This window comes from Haemaphysalis longicornis, unplaced genomic scaffold (assembly GCF_048455015.1).
Source record: "Haemaphysalis longicornis isolate Haplotype H1 unplaced genomic scaffold, Haemaphysalis longicornis Haplotype H1 scaffold_5, whole genome shotgun sequence".
Classification (NCBI taxonomy): Eukaryota; Metazoa; Arthropoda; class Arachnida; order Ixodida; family Ixodidae; genus Haemaphysalis; species Haemaphysalis longicornis.
Window position 1 is genome coordinate 185172624 of NW_027526385.1, and position 25835 is coordinate 185198458.

At 48.4% G+C, this 25835-nt stretch overlaps 2 non-coding genes across 2 annotated transcripts; one reads left to right on the forward strand and one right to left on the reverse strand.

Moving 5' to 3' along the window:
* The first annotated feature begins 8774 nt into the window (after positions 1–8774).
* Trnar-ucu (transfer RNA arginine (anticodon UCU)) lies at positions 8775–8846 on the forward strand. Its single transcript has one exon. It is a non-coding gene; the product is annotated as a tRNA-Arg (tRNA).
* Positions 8847–22543: 13697 nt separating this feature from the next.
* On the reverse strand, positions 22544–22615 carry Trnak-uuu (transfer RNA lysine (anticodon UUU)). The gene has a single exon. It is a non-coding gene; the product is annotated as a tRNA-Lys (tRNA).
* Positions 22616–25835: the final 3220 nt, after the last annotated feature.

Below are 25835 nucleotides of genomic sequence, written 5' to 3' on the forward strand. Positions count from 1 at the left end.
TCCCAGTTATCGTAGTACCGCGCTTCTGCCATGTTGTCGGCTGTAAAATGCATAAGATAAGCCTCCCAGGACGGCTTGGAATGGTAGCATTCCCTATCTGAGGCTTACGCAGTGCATGAACGCCCTCCGCGTCCCCGTAGACGCTCAAATGCATGCGCTTTTCCCCAATTTTTGGAGCTTGCCTCGCTCATGCCTGTATCGTAAAAAGTGTGTTCGCGCCATGCCAAGGGTGTGTTGATTCTGGGCTGTGCCCACTGCCCGCAAGCAGTCGGTGCTTATGGCAAAAGCACGCCAACGAGAACTCGCTAGCGCGCCAGTGCCAGCCTGCGCGAGTTCTGTGGACTAGTTCGTGGAGCAATGAACTTTGCGGCCCAAAAAAGGTGAACTCAGTACAGAAAACATCGGCGAAAAACGAAAAAGTTAACTCATAAAAAAAGAATGTACCCGCGGCGATTGGAACTTGTGACTGGCAAAACATTCGGGTTGACATTCCTAGCACTCCAGACGACTAGGCCACGGAAGGCCGCTGGCGGCGATTGAAAATATAAGGTATATAATGTATAACCAGTTTACACTTTTATTTCGTTTTAGTATTTCAAGCAGCTTAGGTGACTATTTGTTGTATTGCGCTCGTACAGTAAGCGTCTCCCGAGTTTCCAGAATAGCTCACGTCTAGCAATTGCATTTCGTAGACGGGAAAGCGTTCGCAGATACGTAGTCGTGCTGCTGACCGCTCTGCTTGTTCGCCCAGCGCAAAAAAGTGCTTCCCACACCCTAGTTTTACGCTGTACGGTAAAATATCAGTTGATTTTATTTCCTTAGTACCTATATTGACTTCGCTCTCTCTTCTACCCCTTCAAGTGGCCTTATATTTTCCTAGTGGCGTACCAGTCAGCGAAGCGTCGTATGTGCGCTTGTGCAGCGCTTGAGTGAATCGACCTTGACTTGGAGCTAGATACAGAGTACAAACTAACGAAGTAAAGAAAGGCGCATTCTTCCATTCCCAAACGTGTTGTGGTTAGTTTCAACTGATCGAGCGAATTGCGACGACCCGTCGGTGGCCGGCGGACTAAACGGTGGGCCGACTGACTCGGTCGCGGAAGGTCGGCGAGCCGTGCAGTAGCACAGCCAATTGTCAGCTCCTCTCCTGCTGACGTCACACGAAAACGCCACAGAAAATGGGCGATCGTAAAGAGAGGAAACAGCATTTTTGAATTGATTTTTCTACTAAATAAATTCGCGTAAACGCGCACAGAGTGGTCGAAACAGGGCCCAGGGACTCCAGACTACAGTTTGCGCTCGTAATCCCGCATTGTTTACAAATCACTTCAGTGTACCTTTAATCTGCAATCGTCCTACAGCTGCAATCAGACGCTTTCCAGCCTTATTACCGCATTACAGATCTGTGGACGATGCCGTATAACCGACTGCAACCTGAAACACCGAAACCCTGACGCACTCCCGACAACTGCCCCATTTGCTACGCATGGTGTACTCCAGGACACGTGGCCCGGTTGTGCCGCCAAAGGCAATTGTTTTGTAACAACGTCCCACATCGAGCGCCAAACTACGGAGCTCAGCAGTACTTCGCTCGCGTTGACACGGGCGCGACACAGAGTTCGTACCCTGCAGAAAAAACGCCCTTTTTGCGCTGCCGCTCCTCGTCACCGCGTACCATTCCCTTTCCTCCAATTCGCTTCGCCAGAATCCACCGCCGAGGGAAACTGACGGCTGCAGTTCCTTAGGCAAGAACTGCAACGACGTCGAAATGCAGAAGTCCTCGTTCCGCACCAGCCAATAATATTGAACTGAGTGTTGAAGGTGTAGCCGCCTTAGCGGTTGCCGATACTAGTGCCGCTGTGTCCGTCTTAGGTGAACGCCTCTGCCGCTCATTGCGGAAAAGGACGACGGGACTGTCCGTCCAACCGCAAGCGCGCAACCGAAGAGTAAGTTCGGAAAAATATATATATGTATATATATATATATATTGGAGCGAACTTGTGCTCCCCTAATAACTCAAAAGAATACAGAGGCGGCGAAGCAGCGGTCAACAAAGTGACTTGCACAGGCGAGTTTCGTCGAATTGAATGCGCCGGCGTCCGCACTGCAGGCTTTTTATCTTTCGGCGCGCGTGGTTCTCGAAACGTCTATTCGCATCGGGAACATAGTAGATCCAAGAAGATTGTTCTGGGCTGTTCACGTTAGATCGGAATGCTCTCCTTATCACAACAGATAACACATGCCGCACAGAAAGAAAGAATGGAACACGCGCTTCCCTTGGCCCAGAGATAACACAGACCGGCGCAGCCGGGCGGTAAAAGCAAAACACAAATAAACAAACCGAATGTATGGTTCGCGGCATTACCCCCCTCTAAGGGTGCATCGACCCGATGCTAACATAAGCGACAGTCCGAACAAATGAAAATAAAAGTTGTCATCGTCCGTAGAAAGGTTTTAAGCGAACCACGTGGACGACTTCAGGCCGCGTGCGTTGTCGTGATATGCCGGAGTCACCATCGGGGATCACTTTGTAGGTACGTTGGCCAACACGTCGTAGAATCTGGTAGGGTCCGAAATACCGTCGCAGGAGCTTCTCACTGAGTCCGCGTCGTCGGATGGGAGTCCAAACCCACACACGATCCCCTGGGCGGTACTCGGCGTCTGGGCGTCGGAGGTTGTAGCGGCCCGCATCCACCAGCTGCTCGTTCGTTATACGAACTCGAGCGAGGTGGCGGGCCTCCTCCGCACGTTGAAGATATCCGTGGGCGTCGGCGTTCAGGTCGTCGTCTTCTACGTGCGGTAGCATGGCGTCGAGCATCGTAGTCGGCCTTCTACCGTAGACAAGCTCGAACGGCGTCAGCTGCGTCGTCTCCTGGATAGCCGTGTTGTACGCAAACGTGACATACGGGAGCACTTCGTCTCAAGTCTTATGTTCAACGTCAACGTACATTGACAGCATATCTGCGATTGTCTTCTTCAGACGTTATGTTAGTCCGTTCGTTTGGGGGTGGTACGCCGTCGTTCTTCGGTGATCCGTGTTGCTGTAGCGTAATGCTCCTTGCATCAGCTCCGCAGTAAATGCCGTTCCGCGGTCTGTGATTAGGACTTCCGGGGCTCCATGTCGCAGCACAACTTCGCTTATAAAGAACTTCGCCACTTCTTGTGCAGTCCCCCTCGGAAGAGCGGCGGTCTCTACGTAGCGCGTCATGTAGTCTGTCGCTACGACAATCCACTTGTTCTGTGATCGTGACGTAGGGAACGGGCCTAAAACGTCCATTCCGATCTGTTGAAATGGTCTCGATGGGACGGCGATCGGTTGCAGAAGTCCGGCGGGTCTTGTCTGCGGCGTTTTTCGTCGCTGGCAGTCACGGCAGCTCCGGACGTAGTGGGTGACGTCAGAGGTAAGGCCGGGCCAGTAGTACCCCGCCTTGATTTTTCCAATAGTGCGGGCTGTGCCCAGATGTCCGGAAGCCGGGTCGTCGTGGCAAGCTTCCAAAATTTCGTCACGAAGGTCCGCGGGAATGACGAGAAGGTAATTCGCTCTTGTTCCGGGGCTGAAATTCTTCTTCACAAGGACGGAGTTTCTCAGCCTGAATGCTGGTAAGCTGCGTTTGAAGATCCTAGGAACGGCAACGTTGCATCCCTCGAGTTACTCGATTATGACGCGTAAGTCGGGGTCGGCACGCTGCTGGGCGGCTAGGCCGCTCTCCGTCACGATCCCGATTAACGCGCTGTCTTCATCAGAGTCTTGTGGTGGTGGGTCGACGGGGGCGCGGGACAGGAAGTCGGCGTCGGAGTGTTTCCTGCCGGATTTATAAACGACTCTAACGTCGAACTCCTGCAGGTGCAAGCTCCACCACCCAAGACGGCCAGAGGGGTCCTTCAAATTGGCGAGCCAACACAGCGCATGGTGGTCTGTTACAACCTTGAATGGCCTTCCATACACGTATGGGCGAAATTGAAATGGCCCATATGATTGCGAGGCACTCTTTCTCAGAGGCAGAATAGTTTTCTCCTCCTTCGACAGACCACGGCTGGCATAGGCGATTAACCTTTCACAGCCGCGTTTCTTTTGGACAAGGACAGCACCCAAGCCTATATCACTGGCGTCCGTGTGCACTTCCGTTTCGGCATTTTCGTCGAAATGAGCGAGCACGGGCGGCCTTTGCAGACGTTTTTGCAGCTCGCAGAATGCTTTTTCTTGGTCGTTTTCCCAGCTGAAAGGGGTGCTATCTTTTGTCAAGCGCGTGAGTGGCTCTGCAATGCGTGCGAAGTTTGCGACGAAGCGCCGGTAGTATGCGCACAGCCCGAGAAATCTTCGCATGCCCTTCTTGTCTTTCGGCCTTGGGAAGTTCGCAATGGCTGAAGTTTTTGCCGGGTCACGTAGGACTCCCGTGGCGTTGACGACGTGGCCCAAGAACTTGAGTTCCTCGTATGCGAAACGGCACTTTTCAGGCTTCAGCGTCAACCCCGACGTACGAATTGCCTCGAGTACAGACTCCAACCTTGCAAGGTGTTCGTCGAAAGTCCGGGCGAATACCACTACGTCGTCGAGGTATACGAGGCAGGTGTGCCACTTAAGGCCAGCTAGCACAGTGTCCATGACTCGTTGAAACGTCGCTGGTGCTGTGCACAGCCAAACGGCATCACCTTGAACTCGTATAGGCCGTCTGGGGTTATAAATGCAGTCTTCTCTCGGTCTCTCTCGTCCACTTCAATTTGACAGTAGCCGGTCTTCAGGTCCATCGATGAGAAGTACTTCGCGTGGCAGACGTGGTCGAGGGCGTCGTCGATTCGGGGGAGGGGGTACACGTCCTTTTTCGTGATTTTGTTCAGTCGCCGGTAGTCAACGCAAAACCTTAATGTGCCGTCTTTTTTCTTTACGAGTACGACGGGCGCAGCCCAGGGGCTTTTCGATGGCTGTATAATGTCGTCGCTGAGCATGTCGTCGACTTGAGTCCGGATGGCTTCCCGTTCGTGTGAAGAGACGCGGTACGGTGACTGTCGGGTAGGGCGGGCTCCATCTTCGGTTATTATTCGGTGCTTCGCTAGAGGGGTCTGACGTAGTTTTGCGCTCGACGGAAAACGTTCGCTATAGCGATGCAGAAAAGCCAATAATTTTTTCCGTTGTTCTTGCGGTAGCCCCGGATTCACGTCGAATGCCTGCGGGAGCTTGAAGGTTTCTACGGGTGTGCGTTCAAAGTCGGCTACCGCGATCACGTCACTCGCTTACTGCGTTTCTTCGAGGAATGCAATTGCCGCGCCCTTGTTTAAGTGCTGGTACTCCTCGGTGAAATTAGTAACCAAAATGTGGGATTGGTGATCCTTGAAGCGCGCAATGCCTCTTGCGACAGACACACCACGGTCGAGAAGCACCCTTTAATCAGTGTCTACGATAGCGTCGACATCAGGAGCAGCATCTTCACAGTAGACTGCGACCATCAAGCTTGCGCGGGGTGGCAGGGTGACATGATCATCGGCAATCCTTACAGCAGCACGTCGTTCGGGGTTCGGTTCTGGCGTCATGGAGTGATGGGGGGGGAAAAAGTTATTGACTTATTCTGCAGATCGATTATTGCACCGTTGTCCATCAAAAAGTCCATTCCAAGAATTACGTCACGGGAGCAGTTAGGCAGAACAACGAACGCCGCAGGGTACGTTGTACCCTCTATGGTTACGCGCGATGTGCACGTTCCACTTGGCGTCACGAGGTGGCCTCCTGCTGTGCGTATGTGCGGACCATCCCATCTGGTCATAACTTTCTTCAGTTTAGACGCAAATGGTCTGCTTATTACCGAATAGTCAGCTCCCGTGTCTACGAGGGCGGCTACGTCAAAGCCATCGATGGACACCTTGACGTCAGATGCAGTCTTCCTCGACTTCCGGGTTCGTCGGGGCGTCGTACCTCTGATTGTACGTGTTGATCGTCGGGCACTGTGCATCGTCGTTGTCGTCGTCTTCTCAACGGACGTCTCGGTCAGGTCGGGTACGCGTCACGCCGTGTAGCTGTCGTCGTGTTCGTGAGTCTCGTCAGGGTTAGGTCGGGTCGTCGGGATGAGGGCATGTCGTGAATCACTGTCTTCAGCGCGCCCTTGCGTCGTTGGAGGGTTTCCAGTTTTTCGCCGTAGAGCAACTTCACCTCCAGAAGTTGCCGCCTTTAGTTTCCCCCGCGTGGGCTGGGAGACCTAGTCAGCACTGCTACGGCGGTCCGGCGACTGGTACGGGTAGGGCGACGGCGAACGGTTGAAACGGGCTGGTCCAATGGCTTGTGTTCGACAGGTATTCTTCAATCTCAGATGGGTGCTGGCCGGGTCGGGGGCGTGGTGCGTCGACGGAGAAACCACTTAGTCCGAGTCTCTTGTATGGGCAGCGACGGTAGGTGTGGTCGGCCTCTCCGCAGTGGTAGCACAGAGGACGATTATCCGGTGTTTGCCATACGTCAGTCTTCCTTGGCGTCTGGGTGTGTGCTACCGGGGGTCGGGCGGGCGACAGTGCGCGGCGGTAGGGCGGGCCTCTTGACGACGTGCCTCCTGACGACGTGCCTCTTGACGACGTGTTGGAGCAGGGCGGGGTCGGTGAACAGCCGCGGTGTACGTCATAGCTTGGGGCTCACAGTGTACTTCGGATGACACAGAAGTTCCCAAAGCGTTTTGAACTTCTTCCCGTATTACGTCAGTTAGGCAAGCGACTTGGGGTTGCAGCGTCGTCGGGAAACGTTTCCGCAGCTCCTCTCTCACTACTGCGCGGATGGTCTCGCGTAGGCTATCCGCCGGAATCCGCATGTTGTCGATGTAGTTCGCACTGGCCGCGCCAACAAAGTTCCGGTCATACTGCTTAGCACGCATTTCGACAGCCTTCTCAATCGTGCTGGCTTCGGTCACGAATTCAGCGATGGTTTTGGTCGGGTTGCGGAGAAGTCCAGGAAACAGCTCCTCCTTCACACCGCGCATCAAGAAGCGTAACTTCTTTTCTTCCGTCATTTCGGGGTCCGCGCGGCGAAATAGTGGCTTCATCTCCTCAACGAAGATCACGACAACTTCGTTGGGGTGTTGTGTCCGAGTTTCAAGCATAAGCGCAGCTCGCTCTTTTCTCACAACGGTAGTGAACGTCTTAAGGAACATCCTTTTGAAGTGAGTCCAGTCGGTCAAAGAACTCTCATGGTTCTCGAACCAAGTTCGAGCAGCATCTTCTAAGTAAAAGAAGACATGCCAGAAAGTTTCTTTGTCGTCCCACCTGTTGAAGATGCGGACGCGCTCCAGCTTCTCCAACCATTCTTCGGGGTCTTCAGCGGGGGCTCCCCGGAACGATGGCGGTTCCTGGGGCTGCTGCAGGACGATTGGCGACGTTGTTTCTTGCACCATGGTGTTGGTTGCAGCGTTCCTTTTCTTGGGCCCTTCTGGCATCAAACCGAACTCGGGTGCTAAATCTTGCAGGCGGAGGCTGGCTCTTGTTGGACTGGCTTGGCGGCTTCCCGAGGGTGTAGTGGGCATGAAGGGTGCGTACCCAGCACCTCAACCAGATGTCACGAAGACAGGGACGATGCAGTTGTCTTGAATGAGAAACACGTTTACTGGAGCGAACTTGTGCTCCCCTAACAACTCAAAAGAATACAGAGGCGGCGAAGCAACGGGCAACAAAGTGACTTGCACAGGCGAGTGTCGTCGAATCGAATGCCCCGGCGTCCGCACTGCAGGCTTTTTATCTTTCGGCGCGCGTGGTTCTCGAAACGTCTATTCGCATCGGGAACATAGTAGATCCAAGAAGATTGTTCTGGGCTGTTCACGTTAGATCGGAATGCTCTCCCTATCACAACAGATAACACATGCCACACAGAAAGAAAGAATGGAACACGCGCTTCCCTTGGCCCAGATATAACACAGACCAGCGCAGCCGGGCGGTAAAAGCAAAACACAAATAAACAAACCCAATGTATGGTTCGCGGCAATATATATATATATATATATATATATATATATATATAGTAAGGAAATGAGGGGCTCGTTGAGGAAATACAGAAACATAGGTCGGCAGTGTTAAACGCCAAAGGAGGCATAGGGGTGTGGTTAGGCTCTATTTTTTACGACGGTTAATGAAGATAAGATTTTTTTTAAATATAAGGAAGAAAGAAAGAAAGAAAAACACGCGCCCAGAGTGGGGACCGAACCCACGCCTTTCGATTAGATCTCGAATGCCTTACCAATTCGGCTGTCTGGGCGACTGTGTTCTTCTTCACTTTCTGGGCTATTTATATTTAATAAAAGTGTATCTTACGCTTGAGGGTGGTAGCCAGCGCCACTCTGACTACACGGGCAGAAGGGGACCTTCTTTTCAATCCCCAGGGCGTGACTCGGTCCCCACTCTGGGCGCGTGTTTTTCTTTCTTTCTTTCTCCCTCATATTTAAAAAAAATCTTATCTTCATTAAACGTCGTAAAAAATAGAGCCTAACCACACCCCTATGCCTCCTTTGGCGTTGTAGACTGCCGACCTATGTTTCTGTATTTCCTCAACGAGCCCCTCATTTCCTTACTATATTATTCTGCGAAAGCCTAGCGAGGGTCTCGGTTCGGGCAGCCTTGATGCCTAGGTAGCATAAGAGGGCTTCCCGCCAGTTACCCGCTCATGACAGGCTGTAGACGTTTGAGTCACGCCCCGGGGGTTGAAAAGAAGGTCCCCTTCTTTCCGTGTAGTCAGAGTGGCGCTGGCTACCACCGTCAAGCGTCAGATACACTTCTAGTAAATATAAATAGCCCAGGAAATGAAGGAGAACACAGTCGCCCAGATAGCCGAATTGGTAAGGCATTCGACATCTAATCGAAAGGCGTGGGTTCGGTCCCCACTCTGGGCGCGTGTTTTTCTTTCTTTCTTTCTTTCTTCCTTATATTTAAAAAAAATCTTATTTTTATTAACCGTCGTAAAAAATAGAGCCTAACCACACCCCTATGCCTCCTTTGGCATTGTAGACTGCCGACCTATGTTTCTGTATATATATATATATATATATATATATATATATATATATATATATATATATATATATATATATATATATATATATATATATATATATATATATACAGAAACATAGGTATAAATATACATATATAAATCTAGAGAAAGATAAACTCACAAAGCGCGCAGAAATAGTATAAGTAAAGAGTCGGATACACAGCAAGAACAATAACAAACAATGTTTACTGACGTGGCGGCAACGGGGCTTGCCTTCATCAGAGTAAAGTTACATGATTTAAAAATCATGTAACACTACTCTGATGAAGGCAAGTCCCGTTGCCGCTACGTAAGTAAACATTGTTATTGTTCTCGCTGTGTATCCGACTCTTTACGTATACTATATATATATAGATTGATTGATTGTAGGGTTTAACGCGCCGACGCAACGCAGGCGATGAGGCGCGCCGTAGTGGAGGGCTCCGGATTAATTTTGACCACCTGGGGATCTTTAACGTGCGCCGAAATCTCGTACACACGGGCGTTTTTGCTTTTCGCCTCCATCGAAAAGCGGCCGCCGCGGCCGGGAATCGAACCCGCGACCTTGTGCTCAGCAGCGCAACGCCTTAGCCACTGAGCCACCGCGGCGGGTAACTATATATATATATATATATATTATATTTACATATATATTGATATATATATATATATATATATATATATATATATATATATATATATATATATATATATATATATATATATATATATATATATATATATTGTAACGAGAAGACGAGGAAGTGGACTGTGCAGCCTAGTGCGATGGGCATCTTACACGGACGCAGACGAAGACGGTTTGCGGTACGGTTATCGCTCGTGCTGTGATGGCGGAATTGTAAATAGCTTGCATCTCTTTCTGTAAATAGATCGCTTCAGCCTCGACCATGGTTCATGTCATCCGTCCTACCGCCACGTAACATGTTTTGGTGGAGGTTGCGGTTCTTATCCCCTTCGTAGACCTCCAGCTACGCCCGTCTCGGTTTCTGAAGCGACCACCTCAAGGATCAAGGATCGCGTCGGTCCACCCAGGCCCCGGTGAGCCATTGGCCTGCGCATTCCCCAGCGTGGTGTCCCCTGCCCGTGATCCGACGAGACCAGCCGACCTGACTAGCCGCGACCAGACCAGACGCCGACGACATTCCCCTGCCCACTTCTCCGGCGCGATTCCAAGAGCTTGAGGTTCCTTCGTTGCGTCGGCGGCATCGCTGTTCTGGGGCCCATCTTCATGAACCGATCAGCGTGTGCAGTGGCGGCAAGGACTTCACTGTTTATATTCTGTTCATCTTCACCGCACGGGTACATTGACTGTGACCTCGACCGGGACGGTCGTTTTGGATGGCGGGGGGATATGTAACGAGAAGACGAGGAAGTTGACTGTGCAGCCTAGTGCGATGGGCATCTTACACCGACGAAGACGAAGACGGTTGGCGTGGGGTTATCGCTGGTGCTGTGATGGCCGAATTGTAAATAGCTTGCATCTCTTTCTGTAAATAGATCGCTTCAGCATCGACCATGGTTCATGTCATCCGTCCTATTGCCACGTAACATGTTGCGCTGCGCGGCGCCGTCGCTGCGCAGCGCTTCGCCGACAAGCTGCCCACTTTGCACTCCGCGACGATATGCTCTTCAGGCGCAACTACCAATCGGGAGGTCGCAAATGGTTACTGGTGATACCTCGCCATTTGCGCATGGGCATATGCGCATCCATCCACGCTGACCCCAGCTGCGCGCACGCCGGTGTGTTAAAAACGTATGAGCGGCTTCGCCTACGGTATTACTGGCGGGGAATGTACAGGTTCGTCCGCAAGTACATCCGGTCATGCATCAACTGTCAGCGGCGCAAATCCCCTCCTACTCCTGCGGCGGGCCCGGTGCAGCCATTTCCGTGCCCCGAAAGACCGTTCGACCGCAATGGGATAGACCTTTACGGTCTCCTACCCTGCACAGCCGCTGGCAACCGTTGGGTCATTGTGGCGGTGGATCAACTAACGCGCTATGCAGAAACCGCTGCTCTAGCAACTGCCATGGCACGTGACGTCGCGTCCTTCCTGTTACGCCGCTTCATACTTCGCCATGGTGCTCCTAGAGAGCTGCTCAGTGACGGAGGTCGCGTCTTCCTTTCGGAAGTCATCGAAGCCCTCCTGCGGGAATGTCGAATTATTCACCGAACTACGTCGTCTTCCCACCCGCAAACCAATGGACTCACAGAACGATTTAACCGCAGTTTGAGTGATTTGCTTTCGATGTACGTGGCGTCGGACCATTCTGACTGGGACGTGATACTTCCTTTTGTCACGTACGCCTACAACACGGCCACGCAGACGACGACGGGATTGTCACCTTTTTTCCTGCTCTACGGACGGGAGCCGGCTTGCACTCTTGACACAATTTTGCACTATCGCCCAGATCAGACCGAGTTCGCACCCATTTCGGAAATAGTCAAGCAAATCGAAGAGTGCCGTCAGCTCGCCCGCTTGCTCACATCTGAACACCAGCAAGACCAGAAGCATAATCTCGACGCTTCCACCGCGGTTCCAACCTATAGGCCTGATTCACTTGTATGGCTTTGGGTCCCATGTCCTACACCTGGTCTCTCACCGAAGCTTGTTGCAAAATATCATAGACCCTACAGAGTCGTCAAGCAAACTTCACCAGTGAACTACCTCGTCGAACCGGTTGCTCCCGCACCCGACCGTCGACACCGTGGACGCGAGATAGTTCACGCCAACCGGCTGAAAGAGTATTGCGATCCTGTGGTCTCCTCGTCACCTTGAGTCGCCAGGATGGCTCTTTTTCCAACGGGGGCGAATAATGTAGCGTTGATTGTGGACGCGATTGATGTAATCATCATAGGCGCTCGTGCAAGGACAATTCCCCGTTGGGGATATTCGGCTTGGTGCATGCCCGACGACGAGAACGCAGAAGTATCGCTTGTCGCACGGGCCGATCGAGTATCGCGTCGGACACAGCTTGCTTGGCACGAAGAACCTCGGCTTCTCCGCAGGTCTAACTGCTCGTTAGTGGTCCAATAAACCACGCTTCAATATATATATATATATATATATATATATATATATATATATATATATATATATATATATATATATATATATATATATATATATATATATATATATATATATATATATATATATATATATATTTATATATATATATATATACATATATATATACATATATATATGTATATTTATTTATTTGTATATATACATATTTATTTATATATATATACAGTAAATAGTCTGATACGCTGCAAGAACAATAACAAAGAAGATTTAATCACGTTGCGGCAATGAGACTTGCCTTCATCAGAGTACAGTTACCTGAGGTTGCTGCCTATTACGTGCAAGTCAGCGGAACGTCAATGGGAACTCAAACAGGACCCAACGACGCCACTATCTTTTTGGCTCCCGGCGAATAAAACTCTCTTGACCCTTAAACTTTAAAGCCACTGTAGTATAAGGTATATTGACAAAATATTCACGATATCGCAGCACGGTAATGCTCAAATCCTTACCTTCATTGAGGCATTTACCCTAGCACATCCTAGTATTTCCCTTTCTCATTCCTACTCGAAACACAGTGTAAAAGTTCTTTACGTTACCGTTACTACTTGTAGGCCTCAAATGTAACTGTATAGAAAAACGACAGACACGCTGCAGTATTGGCACTTTCAAAGTACCCGTGTGAGACACTGCAAGACAGCACTATCTCATAGTCAAGCCCACACACAGAACAAAAATAAGCCGTAATGGGAGTAAATGGCTAGTAGCATAACTCAGTACCAAATCGGAGTTTTCAAAACTCCTTCCAATGAAAGTTTCGGCTTACTTCCATTATTTCCACAGTTTTTCAGTACCATATGGAAGTTTCAGTTTACTGACACTACAAAGGGAGTTTCCAGGGGTACCATTGGGAGTGTATTGTTTCCTCCAACTGGGAGTTTAACAGGCCGCGTTGGGAGCAGTATTGACCTGCATTCGAGGTTTTTTGTTTTTGTGCGCTTGATATAAGCGCTGCAGAGGAATTTATTACGGTATTTGGGAGTTATAATGAGCGCACCGGCCACATTTTCATTTCTCGTTAAGGATTACTGAATTTATAGTCTTTTTCCGCTTCAACCGTTGAATGGCGAAACGTGAAAAGTTTGTTTTCTGCACAGTCAATTTATTGCATCAAAATTACTTAAATGCGATATACGTGTGAACACGTTAATAAGACAATAAAACCACTGAATCAACAAAACACCTACATTGAAAACACAAGGTATCTTGGTAAGAACTTTATCTACTACAACACTTCTCAACGAAAAAAAAATTAAGCCGTTTGCAAACAATGAGGTCAGCATGTCGTCGATGCGTGTGTTAGCGTGCACCTGCCTCCCAAACGCTTACGTTGCCGCACCTCCTGCACGTTCCCCAGGAAGCCACTGCAGCACATGCAATAGAGGGATAGCAAAACGCTTTAATTAAACCTGCGGCAACAAATACAGAAACATATTGGGCATGTGTCCTGAAAAAATAAAAGATTAACGGCACTGTAAAGACGCTGAACTTGTCACTCTTGTGTACACAGAGTTAATACTGCTTGTGCCCAACGTTTCGTAATCTCTGAATGTTTATTTAAAGCTACGCAAAATTGCATTTTCGTCCGAGACACCTGCGCTGACTAATTCGTTAAAATGAAGTGCTCTGCTGTTCAAAAGGGTGCGGGAATTTTTGGTGACCAAACTTCTTAAAATGCTTCCTTTCCCTTTTTTTCTTTCGTGTAGTGTTCTGGGAGTGAGGTTCAGGTTTTACCACCCGCACTGCTCCTCTCTCCTCTCACCCAAATTTAAGAAAACATTTCGGTCGGTGTGGCGCCTGCGTCCGCCCCCCCCCCCTTCAAAAAAAAAAACTAAATAAGCAGTCGTCCGTCGACTCAACAAAATGCTCCCTCCAATGGCGTTGGCTGGTTACAGTAACACGCGCCTTGCGTGCGGAGAGCTCCCACGGGGCCTCGACCTTCTCCCTTTCCAGTGAAAGCCATTAATCGCCGGCGGCGCGCGGCAGTCTCCCTGCTCGTAACAGGCGCGGCTGGCACCACACGTACTTCTCAATAAAAGCGGCCGCCCTGCGACGTTTGACCAGCCAACTTCACCTTCGCCTGCCAATGAGCCACAGACACAGCTTAACAAAAACACCTAACAGCCGTTCAGAGTTCACACAGTTTTCATTCTGCTCGCGAACGTGAATGAGTGAGTGTTCTGCTCGAGACCCGCGCAAATACGCATTGCTTTCACACCGTTCGGCCTCCCCAATGACGTTCCGGGCATTGAACCGTCTTTCACGCACAACGCTCACCTCCAGTAGTGGAGAATCGCCCGTGCAGTGACGCGGGAAACACGCTGAGTTTATTTGACACTAGAAGGGGCACAAGTCTCCCAAAATGTTGAGTACAATCAAAAACGTGAAAATCTTACCTTCAACCACCCCGCAGAGGCACAACCGCGTTGTTGTTAACGAGCCACTCTCAGCGATCACTGCATTTAGGCCTCGCGTCCGCTCGCTGGCGTATTCCGTCGGCTCGAAGGTCGGTGACACGGAGGTGACATTGCAGAGTGTCGCACGTCAGTGTAGGCTGGCTCCACAATGTTCGCAACGAGCTTCGATTGTCGGGAAGCACTTCACATCCGTTTTTGCGGCCGCAAGTTCACATCGACAATAAATTTTCTGGGACGCTGGAGCTCACGCTACACACGACACCAACTGGCAGCTATTTTGTAAGGAGGCTAAGGGGAGGAAGGTGTGAAGAAGGAGGAGAAGAAGATAGAGGAGGCGTGGGAGTTTTTAATAATCCCATTAGGACAAACCCAGTATCCACAGCTGGATACTGCGTTTTGTGAAGAGGTACAATCGTGGTAAATGCGCCTATTTATGACGGCTTGTGGCCCCCGGTGTAAACTGGCAGTTTTTCCACCATCATACTACCACAGGTGGAGCAGGCCGCTTGTCGTGAGGTGTTTAAAACACGTATTCCAGCCAAAGAGCTCCGATTCAGGCTAAATTGTGTTTTGTGTGCACCGTTTTAGAAGAATGTGCACAAACCAAGCCGACTTTAAATCAAACTGTCGCGAACTAACGAATGCCCTCTTGAGAAAAAAAAATATCCGGAATAAGTTATCGACGACGCTATTGTGCGAGCTAACCAATAAGACTAACGAAATCTTTAAGAAAGACGCCCCGAACTTTTATCCGCAAACAAAGTAATTTAAACCAGTCAGTCTTCGCTCCAAGTGTGTCAACCGTAGTAACAAAGCATCACAATATCCCAATTCAACGTGAACGCTTAAAAATATATTTCCCAAACCGCCACGCATTGTGTACCGGCGAAAAAGAATGCAGGAGAATTTCTTACTAACTATCAAATAGGAAAATACTAGTTGCCTGCAGTGTAATAAGTTCCGATGAAACGTTGGCCCACACATGACGACTGCATAGCGTTCTACGAGCAGGGCTTCAGGGTATTGCGTAAATATAAAAAGTAACTTTTACTGTCACTTCGCTAATGTCATATACCTTGTTGAGTGCACTATTTGTAGGCAACAATATATCGGCCAAATTTACACGCCCTTTCGAATACGGTTCAGTATTCACCGCTCGTGCAAAAAGGTGTCCTTATTTGCGCCTGTCAAGAGATGTCAACGGTGAACAATTTTAGAATCCGCTTTTAAAACCCACCACCTCCGCGAGCTTCGGGAAACTTTCTCATATATAAGTTTAGTTCAGCAAAGCTTGGTATCAATGAAAGTTACGGAAAACTAAAGTGCATACTCTACGATCAAAATTGGTGATACGCATTATTTTTATCCCGTTTTTATTATTCCTACCTTTCAGTTTCCCATCAGAAATCGCACAAACTCAATTCCACGACAAAAGTGTTTCAGCTCATTCGGACGTTGTCAGCAAGTACAGCAGCTTGATTAGGCTAATCCGGCTAGACAATGCGATTTCTTCTTTGGAAGGGGGCACCGTACCCCCCACCATTTTGCAACGTTTAACCCTAATGATTTCTGCACCCTATCTATTGTTTCCACTCGTAAAACGCGTCCACACAAACTGCGATCTTCCTTTGTTGCCTGTTTATATCCCTCCACAATTAACTCCTGTTCCAGCGATTACCCGTTTGCATACAGTTCTCTCTTCTTCAGAAACCACACTGTCCTGAGATGTGCGTGCACTTCCCTGGTGAATGGTGCTGCGGGCCACTTGCAGTGCTTCCCTGCATCCTGTTCGGTTGCTAGCTCATCGTGCAACGCTCTTTTCCGCACCGTCTCTATTCTTACCATCCGTGGAGGGCACACAAAAATTAGTGCTCCTTCATGCTTGTATGAATCCGTCCGTACCCGTCTCTCCACATTATAAATACCTTATTGTGTACATTTACCTTCTTTCTGAAACGGCATTGTCCGCGCTTCCCCGGTGCCCGGACTTGCAGCCCACACCACGTGCGTTGCCTTGTCGTCGTGCAATCTGGAGAGCTGCCTTGTTTATTCAACCCCTTATATAAATATATAAATATATAAATATATATATATATATATATATATATATATATATATATATATATATATATATATATATATATATATATATCTACAGATAAAGCTTTGGAAATGAGGGGCTCGTTAGGAAATGCAGAAAGAAATGCCTGCAGTCTCCAACGCCAAAGAAGGCATAGGGGCATAGTTGGACTTTTTTTACCGTTAATGACGTTACATTATTTTTTTATTAATTACGTGAGAAAGAAAAAAAGAAAAACGGCCGACGAGAGTGGGCACCGAAACCACGCCTTTCGATTAGATCTCTAATGCCTTACCAATTCGGCTATCTGGGCGAGTGTGTTCTCCTTCACTTTGTGGGGTATTTATATTTACTTCAACTGTATCTGACGCTTGAGGGTGGTAGCCAGCACCACTCAGACTACACGGGGAGAAGGGGCCCTCTTTTAAACTCCCGGGGCGTGACTCGAACGCCTACAGCGGGTCATGAGCTGGTAACTCGCGGGAAACCCTCTTATGCTACCTTGGCATCAAGACTGCCAGAACCGAGATCCTCTCTAAGCTATCGCACGATATTATGGTTTGGGAAATGAGGGGCTCGTTAGGAAATACAGAAAGAAATGCCGGCAGTCTACAACGCCACAGAAGGCATAGGGGAATGGTTAGACTGTTTTTTTACCGTTAGTGACGTTACATTAAGTTTTTATTATTTACGTGAGAAAGAAAGAAAGAAAAACACGCGCCGAGAATGGGGACCGAACCCATGCTTTTCGATTAGATCTGGAATGCCTTACCAATTCGGCTATATGGGCGACTGTGTTCTCCTTCACTTTGTGGGGTCTTTATATTTACTACGACTGTATCTGACGCTTGAGGGTGGTAGCCAGCACCACTCAGACTACACGGGGAGAAGGGGACCTTCTTTTCAACTTCCGGGGCGAGACTCGAACGTCTACAGCGTGTCATGAGCGGGTAACTGGCGGGAAACCCTCTTATGCTACCTTGGCATCAAGGCTGCCAGAACCGAGGCCCTCGCTAAGCTTTCGCACGATAATATGGTTTTGGAAATGAGGGGCTCATTAGGAAATACAGAAAAAAATGCCGGCAGTCTACAACGCCAAATAAGGCATAGGCGAATGGTTACTCTTTTTTTACCGTTAGTGACGTTACATTATTTTTGAATATTACATGAAAAAGAAAGAAAAAAAAACACGCGCCCAGAGTGGGGACCGAACCCATGCTTTTCGATTAGATCTCGAATGCCTTACCAATTCGGCTATGTGGGCGACTGTGTTGTCGTTCATTTTCTGGGGTATTTATATTTACTAAAACTGTATCTGACTCTTGAGGGTGGTAGCCAGCACCACTCAGACTACAAGGGGAGACGGGGACCTTCTTTTCAACCTCCGGGGCGTGACTCGAACATCTACAGCGCGTCATGAGCTGGTAACTCGCGGGAAGCCCTCTTATGCTACCTTGGCATCAAGGCTGCAAGAACCGAGACCCTCTCTAAGCTATCGCACGATATTATGGTTTTGGAAACGAGGGGCTCGTTAGGAAATACAGAAATTAATGCCGGCAGTCTACAACGCCACAGAAGGCATAGGGGAATGGTTAGACTCTTTTTTTACGGTTACTGACGTTACATTATTTTTTATTAATTACGTGAGAAAGAAAGAAAGAAAAACACGCGCCCAGAGTGGGGACCGAACCTATGCTTTTCGATTAGATCTCGAATGCCTTACCAATTCGGCTATCTGGGCGACTGTGTTCTCCTTCACTTTCTGGGGTATTTATATATACTACAACTGTATCTGATGCTTGAGGGTGGTAGCCAGCGCCACTCAGGCTACACGGGGAGAAGGGAACCTTCTTTTGAACTCTCCGGGCGTGACTCGAACGTCTATAGCGTGTCATGAGCGGGTAACTGGCGGGAAACCCTCTGATGCTACCTTGGCATCAAGGCTGCCAGAACCGAGTCCCTCGCTTAGCTTTCGCACGATAATATGGTTTTGGAAATGAGGGGCTCGTTAGAAAATGCAGACAGAAATGCCGGCAGTCTACAGCGCCAAAGAAGGCATAGAGGAATGGTTAGACTCTTTTTTTACCGTTAGTGACGTTAGATTATTTTTTATTATTTACGTGAAAAAGAAAGAAAGAAAGAAAAACAGCCGCCGAGAGTGGGGACCAAACCCACGCCTTTCAATTATATCTCGAATGCCTTACCAATTCGGCTATCTGGGCGACTGTGTTCTCCATTACTTTGTGGGGTATTTATATTTACTACAACTGTATCTGACGCTTGAGGGTGGTAGCCAGCACCACTCAGACTACACTGGGAGAAGGGGACCTCCTTTTCAACCCCCGTAGCGTGACTCGAACGTCTACCGCGTGTCATAAGCGGGTAACTCGCGGGACACCCTCTTATGATACCTTGGCATCAAGGCTGCCAGAACCGAGACCCTCTCTAAGCTATCGCATGATAATATGGTTTTGGAAATGAGGGGCTCGTTAGGAAATACAGAAAGAAATGCTGGCAGTCTACAACGCCACAGAAGGCATAGGGGAATGGTTACTCTTTTTTTACCGTTAGTGACGTTACATTATTTTTTTATAATTACGTGAAAAAGAAAGAAAGAAAGAAAAACAGCCGCCGTGTGGGGACCAAACCCACGCCTTTCGATTAAATCTCGAATGCCTTACCAATTCGGCTATCTGGGCGACTGTTTTCTCATTCACTTTGTGGGGTATTTATATTTAGTACAACTGTATCTGACGCTTGAGGGTGGTAGCCAGCACCAGTCAGATAACACGGGAAGAAGGGGACCTTCTTTGCAACCCCTGGGCCGTGACTCGAACGTCTACAGCATGTCATGAGCTCGTCTCGCGGGAAACCCTCTTATGCTACCTTGGCATCAAGGCTGACAGAACCGAGACCCTCTCTAAGCTATCGCACGATATTATGGTTTTGGAAATGAGGGGCTCCTTATGAAATACAGAAAGAAATGCCGGCAGTCTACAACGCCACAGAAGGCATAGGGGAATGGTTAGACTGTTTTTTTACAGTTAGTGACGTTACATTATTTTTTTTAATAATTACATGAGAAAGAATGAAAGAAAAACGCGCCCAGAGTGGGGACCCAACCCGTGCTTTTCGATTAGATCTCGAATGCCTTACCAATTCGGCTATCTGGGCGACTGTGTTCTCCTTCACTTTCTGGGGTATTTATTTTTACTACAACTGTATCTGACGCTTGAGGGTGGTAGCCAGCACCACTCAGGCTACACGGGGAGAAGGGGACCTTCTTTTCAACTCCCCGGGCGTGACTCGAACGTCTACAGCGTGTCATGAGCTGGTAACTGGCGGGAAACCCTCTGATGCTACCTTGGCATCAAGGCTGCCAGAACCGAGGCCCTCGCTAAGCTTTCGCACGATAATATGGTTTTGGAAATGATTGGCTCGTTAGGAAATACAGAAAGAAATGCCGGCAGTCTACAAAGCCAAAGAAGGCATAGGGGAATGGTTAGACGTTTTTTACGGTTAGTGACGTTACATTATTTTTTATTATTTACGTGAAAAAGAAAGAAAGAAAGAAAAACAGCCGCCGAGAGTGGGGACCAAACCCACGCCTTTCGATTAGATCTCGAATGCCTTATCAATTCGGCTATCTGGGCGACTGTGTTCTCCTTCACTTTCTGGGGTATTTAAATTTACTACAACTGTATCTGACGCTTGAGGGTGGTAGCCAGCACAACTCAGACTACACGGGGAGAAGGTAGCTTCTTTTCAACCCCCGGGGCGTGACTCGAACGTCTACAGCGTGTCATGAGCGGGTAACTCGCGGGAAACCCTCTTATGATACCTTGGCATCAAGGCTGCCAGAACCCAGACCCTCTCTAAGCTATGGCATGATAATCTGGTTTTTCAAAATGAGGGGCTCGTTAGGAAATACAGAAAGAAATGCTGGCATTCTACAACGCCACAGAAGGCATAGGAGAATGCTTACTCTTTTTTTACCGTTACTGACGTTACATTATTTTTTTTATTAATTACTGTAGAAAGAAAGAAAAACAGCCGCCGAGAGTGGGGACCAAACCCACGCCTTTCGATTAGATCTCGAATGCCTTACCAATTCGGCTATCTGGGCGAATGTGTTCTCCTTCACTTTGTGGGGTATTTAAATTTACTACAACTGTATCTGACGCTTGAGGGTGGTAGCCAGCACCACTCAGACTACACGGGGAGAAGGTAGCTTCTTTTCAACCCCCGGGGCGTGACTCGAACGTCTACAGCGTGTCATGAGCGGGTAACTCGCGGGAAACCCTCTTATGATACCTTGGCATCAAGGCTGCCAGAACCCAGACCCTCTCTAAGCTATGGCATGATAATCTGGTTTTTCAAAATGAGGGGCTCGTTAGGAAATACAGAAAGAAATGCTGGCATTCTACAACGCCACAGAAGGCATAGGAGAATGCTTACTCTTTTTTTACCGTTACTGACGTTACATTATTTTTTTATTAATTACTGTAGAAAGAAAGAAAAACAGCCGCCGAGAGTGGGGACCAAACCCACGCCTTTCGATTAGATCTCGAATGCCTTACCAATTCGGCTATGTGGGCGACGGTGTTCTCGTTCTTTTTCTGGGGTATTTATATTTACTAAAACTGTATCTGACGCTTGAGGGTGGTAGCCAGTGCGACTCAGACTACACGGGGAGATGGGGACCTTCTTTTCAACCCCCGAGGCGTGACTCGAACGTCTACAGCGCGTCATGAGCTGGTAACTCGCGGGAAGCCCTCTTATGCTACCTTGGCATCAAGGCTGCAAGAACCGAGACCCTCTCTAAGCTATCGCACGATATTATGGTTTTGGAAACGAGGGGCTCGTTAGGAAATACAGAAAGAAATGCCGGCAGTCAACAACAACAAAGAAGGCATAGGGGAATGGTTAGACTCTTTTTTTACCATTAGTGACGTTACATTATTTTTTATTATTTACGTGAAAAAGAAAGAAAGAAAAACAGCCGCCGAGAGTGGGGACCAAACCCACGCCTTTCGATTAGATCTCGAATGCCTTACCAATTCGGCTATCTGGGCGACTGTGTTCTCCTTCACTTTGTGGGGTATTTATATTTACTACAACTGTATCTGACGCTTGAGGGTGGTAGCCAGCGCCACTCAGGCTACACGGGGAGAAGGGGACCTTCTTTTCAACTCCCGGACGTGACTCGAACGTCTACAGCGTGTCATGAGCGGGTACCTGGCGGGAAACCCTCTTAAGCTACTTGGCATCAAGGCAGCCAGAACCGAGGCCCTCGTTAAGCTTTCGCATGATTATATGGTTTTGGAAATGAGGGGCTCGTTAGGAAATACAGAAAGAAATGTTGGCAGTCTACAACGCCATAGAAAGCATAGGAGAATGCTTACTCTTTTTTTACCGTTAGTGACGTTACATAATTTTTTATTAATTACGTGAAAAAGAAAGAAAGAAAAACAGCCGCCGAGAGTGGGGACAAAGCCCACGCCTTTCGATTAGATCTCGAATGCCTTACCAATTCGGCTATCTGGGCGACTGTGTTCTCCTTCACTTTGTGGGGTATTTATATTTACTACAACTGTATCTGACGCTTGAGGATGGTAGCCAGCACCACTCAGACTACTCTTGGAGAAGGGGACCTTCTTTTCAACCCACGTGGCGTGACTCGAACGTCTACAGCGTGTCATGAGCGGGTAACTCGCTGAAAACCCTCTTATGATACCTTGGCATCAATACTGCCAGAACCGAGACCCTCTCTAAGCTATCGCATGATAATATGGTTTTTGAAATGAGGGGCTCGTTAGGAAATACAGAAAGAAATGCTGGCAGTCTACAACGCCACAGAGGGCATAGGGGATGGGTTACTCTTTTTTTACCGACAGTGACGTAACATATTTTTTGAATAATTAGTGAGAAAGAAAGAAAGAAAAACACGCGCCCAGAGTGGGGATCGAACCCACGCCTTTCGATTAAATCTCGAATGCCTTACCAATTCGGCTATCTGGGCGACTGTGTTCTGCTTCACTTTGTGGGGTATTTATATTTATTACAACTGTATCTGACGCTTGAGGGTGGTAGCCAGCACCACTCAGACTACACGGGGAGAAGGGATCTTCTTTTCAACCCCCGGGGCGTGACTCGAACGTCTACAGCGTGTCATGAGCGGGTAACTCGCGGGAAACCCTCTTATGATACCTTGGCATCAAGCCTGCCAGAACCCAGACCCTCTCTAAGCTGTGGAATGATAATCTGGTTTTTCAAAATGAGGGGCTCGTTAGGAAATACAGAAAGAAATGCTGGCATTCTACAATGCCACAGAAGGCATAGGAGAATGCTTACTCTTTTTTTACCGTTACTGCCGTTACATTATTTTTTTAATTAATTACGGTAGAAAGAAAGAAAGAAAAACAGCCGCCAAGAGTGGGGGCCAAACCCTCGCCTTTCGATTAGATCTCGAATGCCTTACCAATTCGGCTATCTGGGCGACTGTGTTCTCCTTCACTTTGTGGGGTATTTAAATTAACTACAACTGTATCTGACGCTTGAGGGTGGTAGCCAGCACCACTCAGACAACACGGGGAGAAGGTAGCTTCTTTTCAACCCCCGGGGCGTGACTCGAACGTCTACAGCGTGTCACGAGCAGGTAAATCGCGGGAAACCCTCTTATGATACCTTGGCATCAAGGCTGCCAGAACCCAGACCCTCGCTAAGCTTTCGCACGATAATATGGTTTTGGAAATGAGGGACTCGTTAGGAAATACAGAAAGAAATGCCGGCAGTCTACAACGCCAAAGAAGGCATTGGGGAATGGTTAGACTTTTTTTACCGTTAGTGACGTTACATTATTTTTTTGTTAATTACGTGAGAAAGAAAGAAAGAAAAACAGCCGCCGAGAGTAAGGACTGCACCCACGCCTTTCGATTATATCTCTATGGCCTTATCAATTCAGCTATCTGGGCGACTGTGGTCTCCTTCACTTTGTGGGGTATTTATATATACTACAACTGTATCTGACGCTTGAGAGTGGTAGCCAGCGCCACTCAGACTACACGAGGAGATGGGGACCTTCTTTTCAGCTCCCTGGGCGTGACTCAAACGTCTACAGCGTGTCATGAGCTGGTAACTCGCGGGAAGCCCTCTTATGCTACCTTGGCATCAAGGCTGCCAGAACCGAGACCCTCTCTATGCTATCGCACGATATTATGGTTTTGGAAACGAGGGGCTCGTTAGGAAATACAGAAAGAAATGCCGGCAGTCTCCAACGCCACAGAGGGCATAAAGAAATGGTTAGACTATTTTTTTACCGTTACTGACATTACATTATTTTTTTATTAATTACGGTAGAAAGAAATAAAGAAAAACACGCTCCCAGAGTGGGGACCGAACCCATGCTTTTCGATTAGATCTCGAATGCCTTACAAATTCGGCTATCTGGGCGACTGTGTTCTCCTTCACTTTCTGGGGTATTCATATTTACTAAAACTGTATCTGACGCTTGAGGGTGGTAGCCAGCGTCACTCAGGCTACACGGGGAGAAGGGGACCTTCTTTTCAACTCTCGAGCGTGACTCGAACGTCTACAGCGTGTCATGAGCGGGTAACTGGCGGGAAACCCTCTTAAGCTACTTGGCATCAAGGCTACCAGAACCGAGGCCCTCGCTAAGCTTACGCACGATAATATGGTTTTGGAAATGAGGGGGTCGTTAGGAAATACAGAAAGAAATGCCGGCAGTCTACAACGCCAAAGAAAGCATAGAGGAATGGTTACTCTTTTTTTACCGTTAGTGACGTTACATTATTTTTTTATTAACTACGTGACAAAGAAAGAAAGAAAGAAAGACAGCCGCCGAGAGTGGGGACCAAACCCACGCCTTTCGATTAGATCTCGAATGCCTTACCAATTCGGCTATGTGGGCGACTGTGTTGTCGTTCATTTTCTGGGGTATTTATATTTACTAAAACGGTATCTGACGCTTGAGGGTGGAAGCCAGTGCGACTGAGACTACACGGGGAGAAGGGGACCTTCTTTTCAGCTCCCGGGACGTGACTAGAACGTCTACAGCGTGTCATGAGTGGGTAACTGGCGGGAAATCCTCTTATGCTACCTTGGCAACAAGGGTGCCTGAACCGAGGTCCTCGCTAAGCTTTCGCACGATAATATGGTTTTGGAAATGTGGGACTCGTTAGGAAATACAGAAAGAAATGCCGGCAGTCTACAACGCCAAAGAAGGCACAGGGGAATGGTTATACTTTTTTACCGTTAGTGACGTTACATCATTTTTTTGTTAATTACGTGAGAAAGAAAGAAAGAAAAACAGCCGCCGAGAGTGGGGACCGTACCCACGCCTTTCGATTAGATCTCTATAGCCTTATCAATTCAGCTATCTGGGCGACTGTGTTCTCCTTCACTTTGTGGGGTATTTATATTTACTACAACGGTATCTGACGCTTGATGGTGGTAGCCAGCACCACTCACACTACAAGGGGAGACGGGGACCTTCTTTTGAACCCCCGGGGCGTGATTTGAACATCTACAGTGCGTCATGAGCTGGTACCTCGCGGGAAGCCCTCTTATGCTACCTTGGCATCAAGGCTGCAAGAACCAAGACCCTCTCTAAGCTATCGCACGATATTATGGTTTTGGAAACGAGGGGCTCGTTAGGAAATACAGAAAGAAATGCCAGCAGTCTACAACGCCACAGAAGGCATAGGGGAATGGTTAGACTCTTTTTTTACCTTTACTGACGTTACAATATTTTTATTAATTACGTGAGAAAGAAAGAAAGAAAAACAGCCGCCGAGAGTGGGGACCAAACCCACGCCTTTCAATTATCTCTCGAATACCTTACCAATTCGGCTATCTGGGCGACTGTGTTCTCCATCACTTTGTGGGGTATTTATATTTACTACAAGTGTATCTGACGCTTGAGGGTGGTAGCCAGCGCCACTCAGGCTACACGGGGAGAAGGGGACCTTCTTTTCAACTCCCCGGGCGTGACTCGAACCCCTACAGCGTGTCATGAGTGGGTAACGGGCGGGAAACCCTCTGATGCTACCTTGGCATCAAGGCTGCCAGAACCGAGGCCCTCGATAAGCTTTCGCACGATAATAGGGTTTTGGAATTGAGGGGCTCGTTAGGAAATACAGAAAGAAATGCCGGCAGTCTACAACGCCAAAGAAGGCATAGGGGAATGGTTAAACTCTTTTTTTACCGTTAGTGACGTTAGA